General features: G+C 38.0%; 1 long non-coding RNA gene and 1 other non-coding gene across 2 annotated transcripts; both read left to right on the top strand.

Annotated features, from left to right (window-relative positions):
* Window positions 1–15,103: 15,103 nt before the first annotated feature.
* LOC149232761 (uncharacterized) lies at window positions 15,104–18,132 on the top strand. Its single transcript, XR_016248187.1, has 2 exons — window positions 15,104–15,627; window positions 15,724–18,132. It is a non-coding gene; the product is annotated as an uncharacterized LOC149232761 (long non-coding RNA).
* LOC149232762 (small nucleolar RNA R24) lies at window positions 15,286–15,374 on the top strand. The gene has a single exon (XR_016248551.1). It is a non-coding gene; the product is annotated as a small nucleolar RNA R24 (small nucleolar RNA).
* Window positions 18,133–18,947: the final 815 nt, after the last annotated feature.

The following is an 18,947-nucleotide window of genomic DNA, read 5'->3' as shown; positions in this document are numbered from 1 at the left end:
GTGGGTTGGTAGCCTATGAGCACGATGACTTTAAACAAGTCAAAATGGATTCTGGGATAAAATAAGGAGTATGACCTAGTGTATGTCAGGTGAACCTCGAGGTGTGTACAACTAAGTTGAAGGCATATGCCACAACACTGGGGACATATGATGTAATCATCAGAATGGTTTGGCTAGAATTTCATCGAGCTTTGGTAGATTGTTTCAAAAAGAAGGTGAATTGTTTAGATGATGAAGGTAGGTCAGTTGAGATTTGTGGTACCAAGAGAGGAGTGTCCCTATGATTCATCTAAACGATGAAGGTAAAACATTGTCTCCGTTAAGGTTGTAAACTATATGTGGTTGAGGCTATAAGTGACCAGAAGGGACCCTCCCTAGATCAACACCCAATTTTGTTAGAATTCAAGGATGCTTACCCTAAGTAATTGCCTAGGTTACCACATGTGAGGGAGATCAATTCCACAATCGACCTAAAACCTGGTGTAGAACCAATATCCAAGACACCCTACAGGATGACAACTCTAGAACTTAGTGAGTTGCAGATGGAGTTAAAAGAGCTTTTAGACTTGGGATTTATTAGACCTGGTATTTCACCTTGGGGTGCACCAGTGATTTTCATCAAGAAAAAGGATGGTTCATTAAGGCTATGCATATATTATAGGGACTTGTATCAAGCCACAATAAAGAATAGGTACCAAAGATCTAAAATAGATGACCTATTTGACCAAATGAAGGGAGCAACGATTTTCTGAAAGATCGATCTGTGATCTTGTTAAATTATGGTATGTTCTATGCTTATAACAGTTTACTTCTTTTTCTTATTATATTCCACATATTAGCAATCACATGTACATAAAGTAAAGTGTAGATAGAACATTAAACGATCGACAGAAAACAAGCCAAGACAAGAGACACAAGATGTGGCGGCTAGCCAGGGACAAACTCCACAATGTGTGGGGAAACCCTTTGATCAAATCTTCTTTTATCTTCAATAATTCAGCAGAGAGAAATAGTACAATAAATCTGATTCATATCAGCAGTAGCAAACCCTAGATCAGTAGCATCAGCATTAGCAGCTTCATTATCAAACTAGGGCAGACCATATCTCACAAACCGACAGTTGGATTGACTTCATTCCACCACCAAAAGTTTCAGCTTCCAGAGGAGGTTCGGATGAACCTACAACGCAGTTCAGATGAGGAGATCTTCTAGGCCACGCAAGTAAATCTTTACTTCTGCAGTTGCAGCTTCAGTTTCAGCAGTTTCCGGCTTCAAACTAGGGCAGTCGATATCTTGCAAACCGTTCGTCGGATTGAATTCATTCCACCACCAAAAGTTGCGGCTTTCAAAGGAGGTTCAGATGAACCTACAGTACAATTCCAAAGAGGAGATCTTCTAGGCCACGCAAGTCAATCTTTACTTCTGCAGTTGCAGCTTCAGTTTCAGCAGTTTCCGGCTTCAAACTAGGGCAGTCGATATCTTGCAAACCGTTCGTAGGATTGAATTCATTCCACCACCAAAAGTTGCAGCTTTCAAAGGAGGTTCAGATGAACCTACAGTGCAGTTCCAAAGAAGAGATCTTCTAGGCCACGCAAGTCAATCTTTACTTCTGCAGTTGCAGCTTCAAATTCAACAGCTTCCAACTTCACATGTGAGAGAGAGAGAGACCCATTTCAGCGCAGTAGAGAAGAGACTCATATCTGCGCAGTAGAGAGAGAGAGATGTGATGAGATGAGAGTGAGTCTAAATGAGGAAAAGTCCTCTTATATTTATACACAACGTTGGTGGGTGAATAGATGCGACTGTTGGGCTTCTGAGCCTACATGAGTTGTAGGTCGGCTTGATAATAATTCCATAATCAAAATAAATTCATATCTCCATGAATACTTATCGGAATCGGATGATCTTTATATCAATCCTACACCTCTCGACGAGAGGAATCTAATAAAAATATTATTAGCCATGAATAAGATGACCCACATGAAGTTTTTCCCTGGTTGCCAATTTTAACACTCCCTCTCAACCATGGAGAACTTCATCTGCAATCTGTCTATCGGTCGTTACTATTCATCCATCAAATGCATTGCCTTGTACAACCTGACCCTTGCCCTACTCTGCTCTATTTTGCCTGTTCTATTTTGTCTTGTTCTGCCCTGCACTGATCTGTACTATTTTGTTCTGTTCTCCTCTGCTCTTGCATTGTTCTGTTCTACTCTGCTTTTGTCTGAATTATGAAGAAGAAGAAATGATCGAGGATGTATCATACTGACTCAAAGTCAGTCTCAGAGTATGTACCACTTGTCCCAGACCAGTCTCAACCAACCCAAAGTCAGCATCATAGTGAGTACAACTCCAATGGTCCCAGACCAATATCATCCTCCACTGACTCAAAGTCAGTCTCAGAGTATGTACCACTGATCCCAGACCAATCTCAACCGACCCGAAGTCAGTGTCATAGTATGGTACAACTCCTACCACTGGTCCCAAACCAGTATCATTGATCCCAGATCAATGGAGGTCATCCTAGCGTAGGGAGTACGGTAGTTACAACGATGCGTCCATCGGTACTACTATGGTTCCTAACTTCATTTCCCTGCTCATTGATCAGATGAGAGGTACTTCCCATGAGTCCCAGACTGCATGGGTAGGATGCCTCGACAGGAGAACTAATCAATCCTGTCCTCACAGGAGAACACATCAATCCTGCTACAATTGCCATGGAGAACACATCAATCCTGCTACAATTGCCATGGAGAACACATCAATCCAGGCTGCCATGGAGAACACATCAATCCAGGCCTCACAGGAGAACTAATCATCCTACTACACAGGAGAGTGAATCATCCTGTTCCACAAGAGAGCGAATCATCTTGTCCCACAAGAGAGCGAATCATCTTGTTCCAGTGTGCACCACCAGGGGAGGGTGAGTCACCCTGTGGTCATATGTTGCTCCAGTAGGAACCGCAAGCCCTCAGAGCTCCCAGAGCTCAATGTATGCAACATGCAGGACCCTTGTACAAGGGTTTCTTACCGACTCCAAGTCATTTGGGAAAATCACAGATTAGATCTTTCCTCGGGGCTTTGACAAGGTGTATCAACCTGTACATCATCTTAATGCGATGGAGCCTCCTTGCTCATCAACTTACCATATCCCAGATGATGTCTATCTGTTGGAGCAATTGACGAATACGGGATTCCTCAATAATCGAATCCCACCTTTGGTTGTTATAGAGAATCACAGTGGTATCCAATGTAAATCCAAACAACTCACTGAAGAGCTTTCGCAACCAGACTGCCTCACACGAGATTATGCTAGCAACAATGTATCCTGCTTCGGCGGTGCTCAAAGCCACCGACTTTTGCTTCCTGCTCATCCAGGATATCGAAGCAGATCCCAAGGTGAAACAACACCCGGAAGTGCTCTTACGGTCCACCACACTGCCTGCCCAATCAACATCAGTATATCCAAGTAGTCTCACATCTCCGGCAGTGTATCTTAATCCATGAGAGATAGTGCCACGAAGATATCTCAGTAGATTCTTGGCACCAATCCAGTGTATGTGGTGGGGTTCAACCATATGTTGGCTCAACGTGTTGACTGCAAAGCATATATCTGGACGGGAGTTCACTAAGAACATTAATGCTCCGACGGGTTGCCGATACTCGATAACATTTCGTAAAACAGGTCCAGCAGCACTACCACTTAACTTCTTGAAGTCAAGCTCCATCGGAGTAGTTACAGGCTTGTAGTCCACCATTCCGAATCTTTCCAATATCTTCACCACATATTTTCCTTGAGATAGGAAAATTTCTCCTGGCTTTTGCCACACTTCAAGTCCTAGGAAGTAGTGCATCAGTCCTAGGTCTTTCATTTCAAATTCAGAGGCCAGCTCCCTCTTACATTTGTGAATGAGAGGGTCTACACCTGTTAGAAAGAGGTCATCCACATACAACACCAGTATGAGAGGCTTGTCATCTTCAACCTTAAAGTAAAGGTTAGGATCGGCTTCACTCCTAGTGAATTCCAGCTTCATCAAGTAGCTATCGATCCTCTCATACCATTCTCGGGGTGCTTGCTTCAGCCCATAGAGAGCTTTCTTCAACCTGCATACATGAGATTTTTTATCATAAATCTCAAATCCTTCGGGTTGCTCCACGTAGACCTCTTCTTTGATCGAGCCATGCAAGAACGCAGTCTTGACATCCATCTGATGTAGGTTCCATCCTTGTGAAGTGGCAAGGGCTATGATCGAGCGGATGGTCGTATATCTGGCAACAGGCGCAAATATCTCATCATAGTCTATACCTTCCTTTTGGGAGAAACCTCGAGCAACAAAACAAGCCTTATACTTTTCCGTGCTTCCATCTGCTGCATGCTTTATCTTGTAAAGCCATTTGGAAGTAACAACAGTCTTGTCCTGGAGTCTGGGAACTACTTCCCAAACATCATTCTTTATGATAGACTCATATTCTTCAGTCATAGCATCCTTCCATAGTTGATGCTTGATGGCATCTGAGAATGACGAAGGCTCATTTTGTATGATCGTGCTCATGATGGTCAGGTATCCTTCATACCTATTAGGTTTCTTACTTTCACGAAAGGTTCCTCGGGGTGCAGCATGTCCTTTAGCATCATCAAGTAACCCCTTTAGCCATGAAGGCCTCTTCCTAGAAGAGGAAGGCTCATATGGAGGAGGATCAATCAGATCCATGGGTTCTTCTACATCAGGCATTGATTCATCATCCTTTTCTTTCGGTTCCCTGGTGTCGGCTTCTTGAGAGCTCCTCAAAGTCGGAAGATTGATCACCTTGCTGAGAGCCATATCTTCGTCAAAGGTGACATCATGACTGATTATGACTTCCCTTTGACCGGCTACATAAATTCTATAGCCTTTAGTATTTTCACCATAGCCCACGAAAATTCCCTTCTTTCCAGATGCTCCCAATTTATTTCTTTTCTTTTTCGGCACATGAAAGTATACAGGGCTTCCAAAAATTTTAAAAAGAGAAACATCAGGTTTCTTACCGGTGAATTTTTCTTCAGGAGTCTTGGAACCCAATGCTTGATGAGGGCATTGATTTTGTACATATACGGCAGTGTTTGCAGCTTCAGCCCATAGAAACTTAGGAAGACTTTGATCATGTAGCATGGCCCGAACAGCTTCCATCATCGTGTGGTTCTTCCTTCCCACCACACCATTCTGCTCAGGAGTATGTGGTGTAGTAGTCTCCCTCTTAATGCCAACCTCAGGTATGCCTGAGTAAACCAATTGTAATATATCGGAGGTCTTGCTTTGGCTTGAGGGGAATGGTCCCCTTTTGAGCTTTCTTTTGGCACATCCCGGACATACACCTTCTTTCTCTACTTGGAATTCGTGCATCCCTGTTACCATCTGTCTTACATCGGGTAGAGCTTTGTAATGAAGGTGGACAAACCTCCGATGCCAAAGTTCAGACTAAAGAGTTGTGTCACAAGACATGAAACCTAGCAGACTTCCATCGACCTGATATAATGAATCAACACTAAACCCAAGAGTAAAGGCATCTTTAACATTATTTTTCCATATACATACCTTGCCATTGCTGAAGGTTACCTTGTAGCCTCTATCTTCCATTGCCAATATGGACACTAGGTTCCTTTTGAGGTCAGGTGCATTTAATACATCCTAGAATTTCTAGCCTTCTTGAATGCTTGTCCTCTTCCTTGATTCCCAGCTCTCCTCTTACCTTTGCTGTTGAATTTGTCATTCCTTTGATTGCCATAAGAGGGATTTTGATCATCGTCCCAATGTGAGTCCTTTCTATTAGGGCACTCCCTTGCATAGTGACCTGCTTCATCGCAGATGAAACATCGTCCTTTTCTTCCATCCTTAGATCCAGCCTTTCCTTTAGACCCAGAATTATTTCTTCTCCTAGCATGAGAAGAAAAAGCAGCAGGAGGACCTTTAGGCATGCTCTTCTTCCCTTGTTTCTTCTTGAATGCATCTAGCCATTAATTCCTCGAAACCAGGAATTACATTATAGTTCAGAAGAGTAGTCCTGAACACGTACCATTCAGATGGTAATCCTCCAAGAGTTGTGAGTGCCATTTCTCTGTCAGTAATGGTTTCCCCAATAGATAGGAGATCGTTCTTGATCTCGGTGATTCTTAAGAAGTATGCTTGCATACTTTCATCTTTACCCTTCTTGATTTACCTCAGCTTATTTCTAAGAAACAAAACTTGATTTGCATCATTAACTTTAAATAAACTCACGAGTCTATTGTAGATTTCCTTGGAGGTGTCCAGTTCAGAGATGTAGGCCACCAAGTGCTTGTTGATAGAGTCCCGGATGATCTTCTATTGTTTTGACTTCTCCATTTTTCCATTTGTTCCAGGCAGCAGCAGATGCATTTGATGAAGGCTCAACAATATTGCCTCTCACATGATCCAACACTCCTTGATTCTCAAGGGTTAGATCGATAGACATCTTCCATCCGTGATAGTCAGCGTTCTCACGGAGCTTGTCTTCGGTAGGAAAGAGTGTTGAGGACCCCATAGTTCTTTTAGGATAGCCTTGCCAATCTTCTCTTCAATGATTTCTCTTGCTCTTGCTCAGGCTTTGTCTTCACCTCAGCTCTGATACCATGTTAAATTATGGTATGTTCTATGCTTATAACAGTTTACTTCTTTTTCTTATTATATTCCACAGATTAGCAATCACATGTACATAAAGTAAAGTGCAGATAGAACATTAAACGATCGACAGAAAACAAGCCAAGACAAGAGACACAAGATGTAGCGGCTAGCCAGGGACAAACCCCACAATGTGTGGGGAAACCCTTTGATCAATTCTTCTTTTATCTTCAATAATTCAGCAGAGAGAAATAGTACAATAAATTTGATTCATATCAGCAGTAGCAAACCCTAGATCAGTAGCATCAGCATTAGCGGTTTCATTATCAAACTAGGGCAGACCATATCTCACAAACCGACAGTCGGATTGACTTCATTCCACCACCAAAAGTTTCGGCTTCCAGAGGAGGTTCAGATGAACCTACAGTGCAGTTGAGATGAGGAGATCTTCTAGGCCACGCAAGTCAATCTTTACTTCTGCAGTTGCAGCTTCAGTTTCAGCAGTTTCCGGCTTCAAACTAGGGCAGTCGATATCTTGCAAACCGTTCGTCAGATTGACTTCATTCCACCACCAAAAGTTGCGGATTTCAAAGGAGGTTCAGATGAACCTACATCGTAGTTCCAAAGAGGAGATATTCTAGGCCACGCAAGTCAATCTTTACTTCTGCAGTTGCAGCTTCAGTTTCAGCAGTTTCCGGCTTCAAACTAGGGCAGTCGATATCTTGCAAACCGTTCGTCGGATTGACTTCATTCCACCACCAAAGGTTGCGGCTTTCAAAGGAGGTTCAGATGAACCTACAGCGCAGTTCCAAAGAGGAGATCTTCTAGGCCACGCAAGTCAATCTTTACTTCTGCAGTTGCAGCTTCAAATTCAACAGCTTCCGGCTTCACATGTGAGAGAGAGAGAGACCCATTTCAGCACAGTAGAGAAGAGACTCATATCTGCGCAGTAGAGAGAGAGAGATGTGATGAGATGAGAGTGAGTCTAAATGAGGAAAAGTCCTCTTATATTTATACACAACGTTTGTGGGTGAATAGATGCGACTGTTGGGCTTCTGAGCCTACATGAGTTGTAGGTCAGCTTGATAATAATTCCATAATCAAAATAAATTCATATCTCCATGAATACTTATAGGAATAGGATGATCTTTATATCAATCCTACACCTCTCAACGAGAGGAATCTAATAAAAATATTATTAGCCATGAATAAGATGACCCACATGAATTTTTGCCCTGGTTTCCAATTTTAACAGATCTGGATACCACCAATTGAGGATTAAGGAAAGTGATGTCTCAAAAATTGCATTTCAGACTCATTTTGGGCACTACGAGTTTGCAATTGTACCATTTGGTTTGACCAATGCACCAACAGTATTCACGAGTCTCATGAATGGTATGTTTAGGAAGTATTTGGACCAATTTGTGCAATTCTTTCTGCATGATATTCTCATGTATTCCAAGAATGAAAAGGAGCATGAAGAGCACCTAAGGGTTGTATTGAACTGCTTAAGGGAAAATCAGTTGTATGGAAAATTGTCAAAATGTTCCTTCTTTTAGAAGAAAATTCATTATCTTGGGCACATCATTTCAGGAGAAGGGATTTCAGTTGGCCCGGAAAAGGTAAAGGCCATAATGGATTAGCTAGTGCCGAAAAATGCTCATGAGGTGTGTAGTTTCATGGGGCCAGCAGGTTATTATCACAGATTTGTGGAAGGGTTTTCAAGGATTGCAAAACCCATCACCACATTACAGCGAAAGGGGGTTAGGTATGAATGGACATATGAATGTGGCACTGCATTAATCGAACTGAACATGTTACTAACTAGTGCATCGATCCTTCGGGTATTAGACATGAAAAAAAACTTCACTGTCTACATTGATGCTTCGAAGCAAGGATTGTGAGTAGTGTTGATGAAAGAAGGCAGAGTAATAGCTTAAACATCCAAAAAGTTGAAGAAACATGAAGAGTAATATGCTACCCATGAATTAGAGTTAGCAGTAGTGATGCTAGCATTAAAATTATGGAGACACTACCTCATCAGAAGAAGCTTTGAGTTAAGAACTGATCATCAGAGCTTGAAGCACCTCTTCGCTTAGAGAGATTTGAATGCTAGGTAGAGGCAGTGGAGCAAATTTATGAGTGAGTATGATTTTGGGATATCATACATTATGGGAAAGGAGAATGTGGTGGTCGATACACTATGCAGGAGGCCTCGAACCTTCTCCCTAATACCCTTGAGGGTCAACTTGAGGGAACATGTCTTAGAGAAATTCTTTGAAGATAGTTGGTATCTAAAGGTTATATCAACACTCCAAAGTGGGAAGTATATAGAACCGAAGTTTGAGGGTTATGTCCTTGAACCAAATGGACTATTGAGATTTCGAGGGAGAATGTACATCCTAAAGGAAGGGGGTATAAGAAGAACCATCCTCGAAGAGTCACATAGAGCACTCTATTGTGCACATCCTAGAGTGAATAAGATGTCTGCATACATGAAGAAACTATTCTTTTGGGTAGGCATGAAGCATGACATAATCCATTTTGTCAATGAGTGAAGGCTGATCATTGCCAGCCAGCAGGACTCCTACAACTGCATGACATCCCTATGTCTAAATGGGAGGTCATTTCTATGGATTTTGTTGTGGGTTTGCCACTCACTTAATAGAGGCACAATGCTATATTGGTTGTAGTTGATAAATTGACCAAGAGTGTCCATTTCATCTTAGTGAGAGACACTTATGATGTTACTGATGTGGCACGCGTTTTTATAAGCGAAGTTATTTGGCTACATGGGTTACCCACAAAGATCGTTTCCGACAGAGAATCTCGCTTTACATCTAGGTTTTGGACAAGTTTGGAGTCAATGTTGGGGACTCAGTTGAACTTGAGCACTACATATCATCCAGAAAATGATAGGCAGACTGAAAGAGTAAATCATGTTATGGAAGGCATGCTTAAAATGTACGTCATGGATAATCATACTTAATGGGAAAGGTACTTACCATTGGTAGAGTTTGCCCATAATAATAGTTATCACAATTTAATCGGTATGCATCCTTATCAAGCTCTATATGGGAGGCCATGCATGACACCATTGAGTTTGGAAAAGTTGGAGGACAGAGTAATAGTTCGGATGGAATTGGTTCAAGAAATGGAGGAACAAGTAAGACATTTTCGACAAAGGTTAAAGGAAGCACAAGATAGACAAGAGAGTTATGCCAATGCAAATAGGACTGATCGAAGTTATGAAGTAGGAGACCAAGTTTTTATTCGTATCCAACCCAACAAAGCACCATTTAGTTTGGTAAAGGGACGAAGTTGTAACCTCGATTTATAGGACCTTTTAGGATCAAGGAGAAGATTGGACCATTTTCCTATCGTCTTGTACTGCCACCCCATTTGTATAAAACTCGTGATGTTTTTCATGTATCTATTCTATGGCATTATGTTTTTGATGAATATCACAAACTGGATTGGAGGGAATTACAGGTCTCTGACATGGGAACCGTAATGGTCGAACCATTATGCATATTGGACTTCAGGGTTCGACAACTCAGACATCGCATGGTGGACCAAGTTAAGGTCTAGTGGGACAAGTATATCCCAGGATCTACTACGTGAGAGGATCCAAAGACTATACATCGCGACCACCCCTCACTTTTTGAGCATCTATGATGCCCATCTTGACTTAGATAACTACCTATGCTAATGCTCTATTTGTAGTTTCATGTTGTTTTATTTATGAACGCTGTGTAATATTGATGCATTTTAGTTGGATAGATGAAACTACTTATATAAATCATTTGATGGATTAGGTATTGTTAATTAAAATATTTGATGTATGACTTACTTGCTTATGATTTAATTGGTGCGTGACTTATCAGAAGTATCATTGTTTGATGTATGGCTTAAGGGGACATGATTCATCTAATGAATGACTTAACAAAGTTATTATTTATCTAATGTAAGATTTATTTCTAGCATGTTAATATGAAGTACAAAATGACACATGGATATTAAGCTTAATAACACAATGATTAAGATCACTTATCTATATATTTTGTTGTTATGTATATGCATGAATGAGAACTAACCCGTAGATCGGAAAGAACTATATGATAACCAAGATCTATGCTTATGATGGGGGAATGTTGAGACATCGAAGGATGAATGGTATGATGTACATTGTTCTATTATATTTTGTATCTACTTGATATGCATTATTATGACATGGGTAAAGTGTAAATGACAGGTGACAAGACTATCTTACTGGATTATTCGATGACAAGTATCCAACCAACGCCATAGTATGGTCCATATTATGGTGTTGACCTTAGTTTTAAGGAGGGGTGGAGGAATTTCCCACCATGTAACCTCTAAGCATGTAGTCATGGGAGGGAAGTGATGGACACACTCCCCTAGACATGTGATGATGATTGCTAGTTGCATGTTGGGAAATTTACGTTGATATAATCAACGCTTCCGCCATATTGGTTTTATCTGTGGTTATATCAGTGTAGCCGATGCAATAGTATATTGCAGTAGATGATGGATAGGATGGAAGCCGAAGTAGGTTAGGGAGGATATGAAGCTATAGGTTAGTTGGAAACTCTTGATGGGAGGTGGTATCCTTGCTTGATTTACTTAATTTGACTACTATATCTCTCTCTATTTTGTTATGCCTTATTGTCAAACTTCTTTCAAACTACTTGTATCATTTTCACTCTAACTTCGGGAAAAAGTTTTCTGAAGGAGGGGTGTATGCAATGTCCTACTTGATCCTATCATGCTAATTTTGCTTAATGTTTAATTAACCTAAAAATATTGACTTATAAATATAAATTAATATTGGTATATGCATACACTTGTGAATCTGTAATTTTATTTTACTGATATGAATTTTATTATTTGTTATTATTCAATTCTGAATATGTCTTCTCAAATTTACTTTTGGATAAGATATGGTTTTCTCCAATTTATTTCTAAATCAAATATCCATATTTTAATTCCCAACGTGTCTTCTCAAATCTACTTTTGGATAAGATATGGTCTTCTCCAATTTATTTCTAAATCAAATATCTATATTTTTATTCCCAAAGTGTCTTCTCAAATTTACTTTTGGATAAGATATGATATTCTTCAATTTATTTCTAAATCAAATATCCATATTTCTATTCACAATGTGTCTTCTCAAATCTCCTTTTGGATAAAATATGGTAAGGAAAGTCAATGTCATTAAATTAAAAGGATGATGGGGTAGTCATGACATTAATGGTAAGTGGTCGAGGTGGAAGAGAGGAAGAACATAAAGGGAAGAAGGATGAGAGAAGAAGGAGGGGGGGGAGATCCTTGTTCCTGACTTTTGGCATTAGAGGATTTTATTTTGGGAGGAAGAATATGGAGAAGGAGAGAGGAGAGAATGAAGGGAAAAGTGAAAGAACTCAAACTTGGATCCATCGAAGAGTATTGGTTCTAACTTGAACACATTACAGTTGGTTGGACTTGGGCTCGGAGGGCTAGGGAACCTGTGGAGGTTCCCTAGGCTAGGAAATCATTCCTAGTTGGCAATGAGGTAAATTTAGCTAGGTAGCCTAGTAGGAGCATCCCAACCAAGCCACTCGAATATGTATTCTTCCATTTGTTGTTTTATTTATTTGAAGCACTACAATTAAAATTCTTTACATTTTTGATGTGCTGAAAATAAAATTTTACGCTATTGTCAAATAATTGTTTTGTTATAAATATGATATTTTCCTTATTGTGATTAAATTAAATGATAAATTTAGATTTAGTTAGAAGACCTAGGTTAGGTCCTCACACCATATGTAGGATTGAATCCTCACGTATTGCTAAAGAACACATATGATCCAACACACAACCCAGAATTGAAACATATCTTAACCAACACGTTGGGTAACATGCTGTCAGCTTTCTACACACTGCATGTAATTCCACCAACACACTGCAAAACTAGTTCACACGAGTCTTCTCACACAGGTCTTCAGGCTTCAAAATTTTGTTCATAGATCTACAAATGTGTAGCCTTTGTGTAAACACTAACAAACACTCAAAATCATACATACTCACTGGCAAATGAAAAACTACGGTCTACTCTCAACAAACACACATACTGTCTATTTCCCTAGCACTCCCATGAGGGAGCCCAAGCCCATACATGCTCTAATACCAACAAAGAAATCAGAATGCACAAAAAAAATAAAAAAATTCACACATTATTCATTCACAAATATGACACAAATATATAATTGGATTGAGATCCAACAAATTCCAAACATGGATAAGGAGGTTGAGATATTCTCTTAACAAAATCTCAAACCAATTCTAAACTTATCATGGAAGCATTATCTCCAAGTCTATAGTCCTTGCATAACAGAAGCAATGACTAATAATTGGTAAATGTTAAGAAATATAGTAAGAGATAGTGTGAAGCTATGAATACACCCAATTACAAATTTTATCAAGGTAGATAAAGGAACCTCTTGAACATGAAAAATACTTTAATTAAAAAAGTATATATATATATATATATATATATATATATATATATTTTGAAATAAAAGGCAATTAAAATATTTAATAATCATTAAATTTTTATTTGATGAGTAATCGTGATGTCAAATTCTCAACTTAATCATGTTCACATTATCTCTTCTTTATTTTCCTTTTTAATTAAAGCTAAAACATTTTGTTATAATATAAAAGCTATGATTGAAGTCAACATGGAGAAGGAGAACTACAATAAATAAACAATTTGAGCCTTGGCCCTAAGGGGAGATTAACCAAATATTCTTCTTCTTACTAAACCAAGAAATTCATATTTTGGCCTAAACAAAACACATGGCTATGTAATGTCTTGATAATGCTCATGTCCATCTATTATTGATTACCCAAATTTTTATATGTGCTAAGATTGGCTTGTGCGTCTTACATGTAAGACATGGAGCCATTACATTGATTCAAACATTCCTTTGAGGGTTCTATTTTGAAAGAGAACACGAGCCAACTTATTGTCCTTTGGAGTTGTACCATGAATCATATGTTTGGTGATAATTGTGTAATCCCCAAGTATCAATAACTTTTATATACCTCATTGATGTGCCAATGACAGACGTTGGAGCAAGGAATATTATTATACTTCATTGTTTGTCATATTACTGAAATTCCATGCAAAACTATACTCTAGGATTCCTCTGAGCAAAAATAAGCCTCCTTGTACCACTTCATCTCTCATTTATAAATAAAGGAGATTCATTTGAATATATATCTTATATTGTGCATTTGATATATTGCACAAAAAAAGATTGCCTCCTTAAAGAGACTAGTTATAAAATTGCCCATTCTTTTAATTTTTACACTATTTAAAATATTTAATTTATAACATTGATTAAAATCAAAATGATTAACAAAGTGCCAAGGGGCATAGAATATATGGTGATGGGATGTACTATTAAGGCACTTCGTGATGTGAAGGTCACTAGTTCGAAATTCCCTGGGCAAAAAATCCAGCCATGTTAAGGGCTAGTGTGGCCTAGGCTAGAGGTGTTCCTTGAGTGGTTTTTGACAACTTAGATGCCCCTAGATTGTTGTTTCTCAAGCTAAAAGTTAAGTGTAAAGTGTAAAGTCATCTCAAGACCCACAAAACTTAGCAAATAGAAAATAATTAACAAAGAGAAAATAATTAACAAAGTGTGTAGTAGATACCACATGTTAGAGACTAAAGTTTTTGACAACTTAGATGCCCTAGATAGCTATTTTTCAAGCTAAAAGTTAAAAGTTAAGTGCACAGTGATTTTAGGACTCACACAACTTAACAAACACAAAATAATTAACAAAATGTGTTGTAGATAAACTTTTTCTAAAAATAACCACTATCACAGTGTTGAATAATGCTAACACCTAAATTACTCCATTTATAATGAGATAAATTTAACACCTAAATTGCTCCATTTATAATGAAATATTTTTACACCAAAACAAAGTTAAATGAGATAATTTTAACATCTAACTCCATTTATAATGAGATAATTTTAACACCTAAATTGCTCTATTTATAATGAAATATTTTACATTGAAACAAAGTTAAACAAGATAATTTTAACACCTAAATTACTCCATTTATAATGGAATATTTTTAGAGCAAAAAAAATTCTATGTGATTTCTCCATAAAATCTGGACTTAAATCATAAATAAAAAAACATCCCATCTCAATTATCTCACTATAAACCAAAATCTTAAAAACAAAATTTTATGATTAATATTCACTTAGATCTCTCTTTTATATATATATATATATACATTCCACGCCCATTCCTGGTTATGAATGAAGAGGAACCCTGAAAGTCCTTTTCCAACGGCCGTTAGTTCTAATGTTAGGAATCAGGCCGGAGTTCCTCGAAACGATTGGTGGCCGTTGATCTTGCTGCCACGTATTCAGCCGTCCGTTCTGTAAAATGGTCAATACGCAAAACCCTAACCCTAATCATTACCCAATTCATTAAATTGCCCATCCATCAGGCTAAACAGAGTATACTTTGTTGCTTTCTTTGCTCTTGATTTGCGGGAATTTAAGCTTCATGTTTTTGGCATTCGTATATGACCGTCCCCTGGATTTCTTAGTTGCGTCTGTCTGTTTGTTTAGGGTTAATGGGTGCAGTGATGAGAAGCTAACTGATGAGAAGCCCTCTTTGAAGGGAATTCGAATGATATTCAATAGTTACGCTTGGCTTCTGAGCACCATTCCAATACATTAATGGCTTCTGATAGAAAAATAACTTTGTTGTTCAGAAGGTTATTTAATTTTGTTGTTTTTCTTTACCGAAATGTGTATATTGAGACGGATTTTAGGTATTTCAGATCGAATTTAAGATTATTTGCTTGAAAGGATGCCCAAGATGTGTTTGATCGCTCATTCATCGCCATCGATAAAGGGTTGGGGTTTGTTCTAGTCATTGTAGAGTAGATCTGATCTTCGGGGTTTCTGTTCAAAAGGTACGCCTTTCAAATTACTTATGTACATGAAATCTCATTAAATACAGTAAATGATGACCTAAATTAAAAGTGTTAATTTGGGTTTGAATGGACTAGGTCGTGGCTGGATCTTTACGATGATTGTGCCCTACCGTGTGAGCAATAAGTACTTGCTGGCTGGAAGTAAATTTTTTGCCTTCTCTGTTTGAATAGAGGAATCAGCAAGTGGGCTGACCCATTGCTCACATACACCATATCAATTCCAATCACTATTAGTGAAATCACTATTGCTTATTTATGTATTTTCCAGTGACAAGTAAAGGTGAAAGTATTTCTTGTCTAGTACCTATTTATGTTCTTTTCGCTTTCTTCTTTCCACAGTGACAGGTGAAGGTATTTCCTCTCTAGTGCCTATTTATGTTATTTTTCCACAGTGACAGGTGAAGGTGAAGGTATTTCCTCGCTGGTGTTTATTTATGTTCTTTCCACAGTGACAGGTGAAGGTATGTTCTTTGCACAGGCAGATGCGCCTTCTTATACATAACTTCATTTTCAGAGGCATAATGCTTCATTTTCATCATTTTCAGAGGCATAATGCTTCATTTTCAGGGTCATCAGGTCATCACCAATTAAGCTACCCGAAACATAATCACAAATTACAGTATCGCGAAATTTTACTTTATTCTTGTTTAGGTTATTTTCTTCCACAGTGACAAGTGAAGGTATTTCCTCACTAGTGCCTTCTTATGTTCTTTCCACAGTGACAGGTGAAGGTATGTTCTTTGCACCGGCAGATGCACTTTCTCATGTTTTTTACTATATTTACGGACAAATCAACACAAAAATTTAAGTATATTTGAGAGACAAATCAACATTAGTGGGCAAATTGCCCGTCAAATTCCACACCTGCCCTGGTTGTCAATGTCCAGTGTTTTGAGCTTTACCCTTCTTGATGGGACCTCGTCGATTCCTATATTGACGGTTTTGAGCTTTCCCCTTTTTTATGGGACTGCTTCGATTTCTGCGTCGGGTGGCCTGTGCTGGACGATTTTCTGTTTTACAGCTCGGGATCAAAACATAGATTTGTTCTTTTGGGGGTGGTTGTTTTTTTCATGTTTGTGTTTTTTTTTTGATTCACCTCTAGTGAGAACCAGATAAAAAAAAATTGATAACCACTATAATTCATATGTATAAAGAAACATCACCAAAAACATACCTACTGTAGTTTTGCAACTATTTTGTTGCTCAAGGTATTTGTCGGTTAATTTTTCCTCTGCATTATCTCTCTGTTTTCAATTTCCTCACATTCGTTTTTTTCAATATACAACCTTCTCAGTGGTGTGACTAAATGATTGCAACTTAGAGAATTGACCGTCTTACTTTGTCAGGTATTCAATTTTTTTTAGCTTAACTCAAGTTGAGATATTTTGTTTTATGATATTCATTTGGCTTCCTTCATTTTGTGTCTGCTGCTTAAATTCAGATTTGTCGTCCACTTTTCGTCTTTATTTTCTATTTTTTTCTCCTTTTTTAATCCTGGGATCCCATTGTATCTTGATATCAAAAGGCTTACATCATTAAATGAGTGACTTTAGTCTTTATCTATGCGCCACTTGTCGTATTTTTCCTTGACTTTATCAATACTTCCCGAACCTGAATTTTTCATAAATTCCCTATTCAACGCTTCAAATTCCTCATCATTTTTTTGTGCCAGATATATGAAGATTTTCCAACACTTCTCATGTGTTCAACAGATAACAGATAACTGCTTACGAGCTTACGAGTTTATCAAACAAGGAATTGCTCATGGACTTAAATTCCATAAAATCGCTCGAACAGATACTCAGATTAATAGTAAATTAATCTTTGTTGTATCGTCACTGAGTATGGTTGTGAACACTCTGGCTATAACAATTTGAGAGGGAAGAACTTTGAGAGGGAGGGATAAGTACCCTCTAAAACTTCTTGTTCTTACTCAAGAGTCAAGACGGTCTCAGATTGAGTTAAGCTCTCTTAGATGCTCCCAACAGATAAAGGAAATTCTAGGGGAACAGCGCAGAGAGGAAGCTTGGGGAAACTTGAAATGAAATATTGCGAAATTATACTCTTTAGATCTCTATACTTTGAGAGGGAGGGATAAGTACCCACTAAAACTTCTTTCTTCTTACTCAAGAGTTCTTACTCAAGAGTCAAGACGGTTTCAGATTGAGTTAAGCTCTCTTAGATGCTCCCAAGAGATAAAGGAAGAGATAAAGGAAGTTCTAGGGGAACAGAACAGAGGAGGAAGCTTGGGGAAACTTGAAATGAAATAGTGTGAAATTATACTCTTTTAAGTCTATAAAATCTATATACTAGCATAGAAGAAGAGATTTAAAAACTTGGGGAAAAAAGATAACCTACTAGCATAGAAGAAGAGATTTAAAAACTTGGGAAAAAGATAACCTGGGAAACTTGAAATGAAATATTGTGAAATTATATTCTTTTAAATCTATATGCTAAATCTATACACTAGCATAGAGTAAAATATTTAAAAACTTAAGAAAAGAAAAAGTTTGTAAGATTTAAAAACTTAAAAGATAATTTAAGAAAGGAAAAAATTTGCATTTTGAGAGATTTGAAGATTTTATAAATATTTTTTGTTCAAATACCCAGTTTACAAGATTTAAAAACTTAATAAAAACTTAAAAGATAATTTAAGAAAGGAAAAAATTTGCATTTTGAGAGATTTGAAGATTTATTTTACAAGATTTAAAAACTTAATAAAAACTTAAAAGATAATTTAAGAAAGGAAAAAATTTGCATTTTGAGAGATTTGAAGATTTTATAAATATTTCTGGTTCAAATACCCTCTAAAACTTCTTCTTGTTCTTGGTGTTCAAATACCCTCTAAAACTTCTTTTTCGTATTCTTACTCAAAACGGTTTTTCTTCTTGTTCTTACTCAAAACTTCTTCTTGTTCTTGGTGTTTAAATACCCTCTAAAACTTCTTTTTGGTATTCTTACTCAAAACGGTTTTTCTTCTTGTTCTTACTCAAAACTTCTTCTTGTTCTTGGTGTTCAAATACCCTCTAAAGCTGCTTCTTCTTACTCAAGACTCTTGTTCTTACTCAAGATTCGAGACGGTTTCAGATTGAGTTAAACTCCATTCAAGTACCCTCTAAAACTTGTTGTTTCTACTCAGTTTCAGATTGAGTTACGCACTCTTAGATGCTCCCGAGAGTTAAATTGAGTTACGCACTCTTAGATGCTCCCGAGAGTTAAAAGAAATTCTAGGGGAACATAACAGAGCAGAGAAGAAAAGAAATTCTAGGGTAACAGAACAGAGATGAAGTTCGGGGAAA

Source organism: Pinus tabuliformis, chromosome J (assembly GCF_031772625.1).
Source record: "Pinus tabuliformis cultivar Carrire ecotype Pingquan chromosome J, CPIR1, whole genome shotgun sequence".
NCBI classification, from domain to species: domain Eukaryota; kingdom Viridiplantae; phylum Streptophyta; class Pinopsida; order Pinales; family Pinaceae; genus Pinus; species Pinus tabuliformis.
This window is presented reverse-complemented; position numbering and strand designations above follow the sequence as displayed.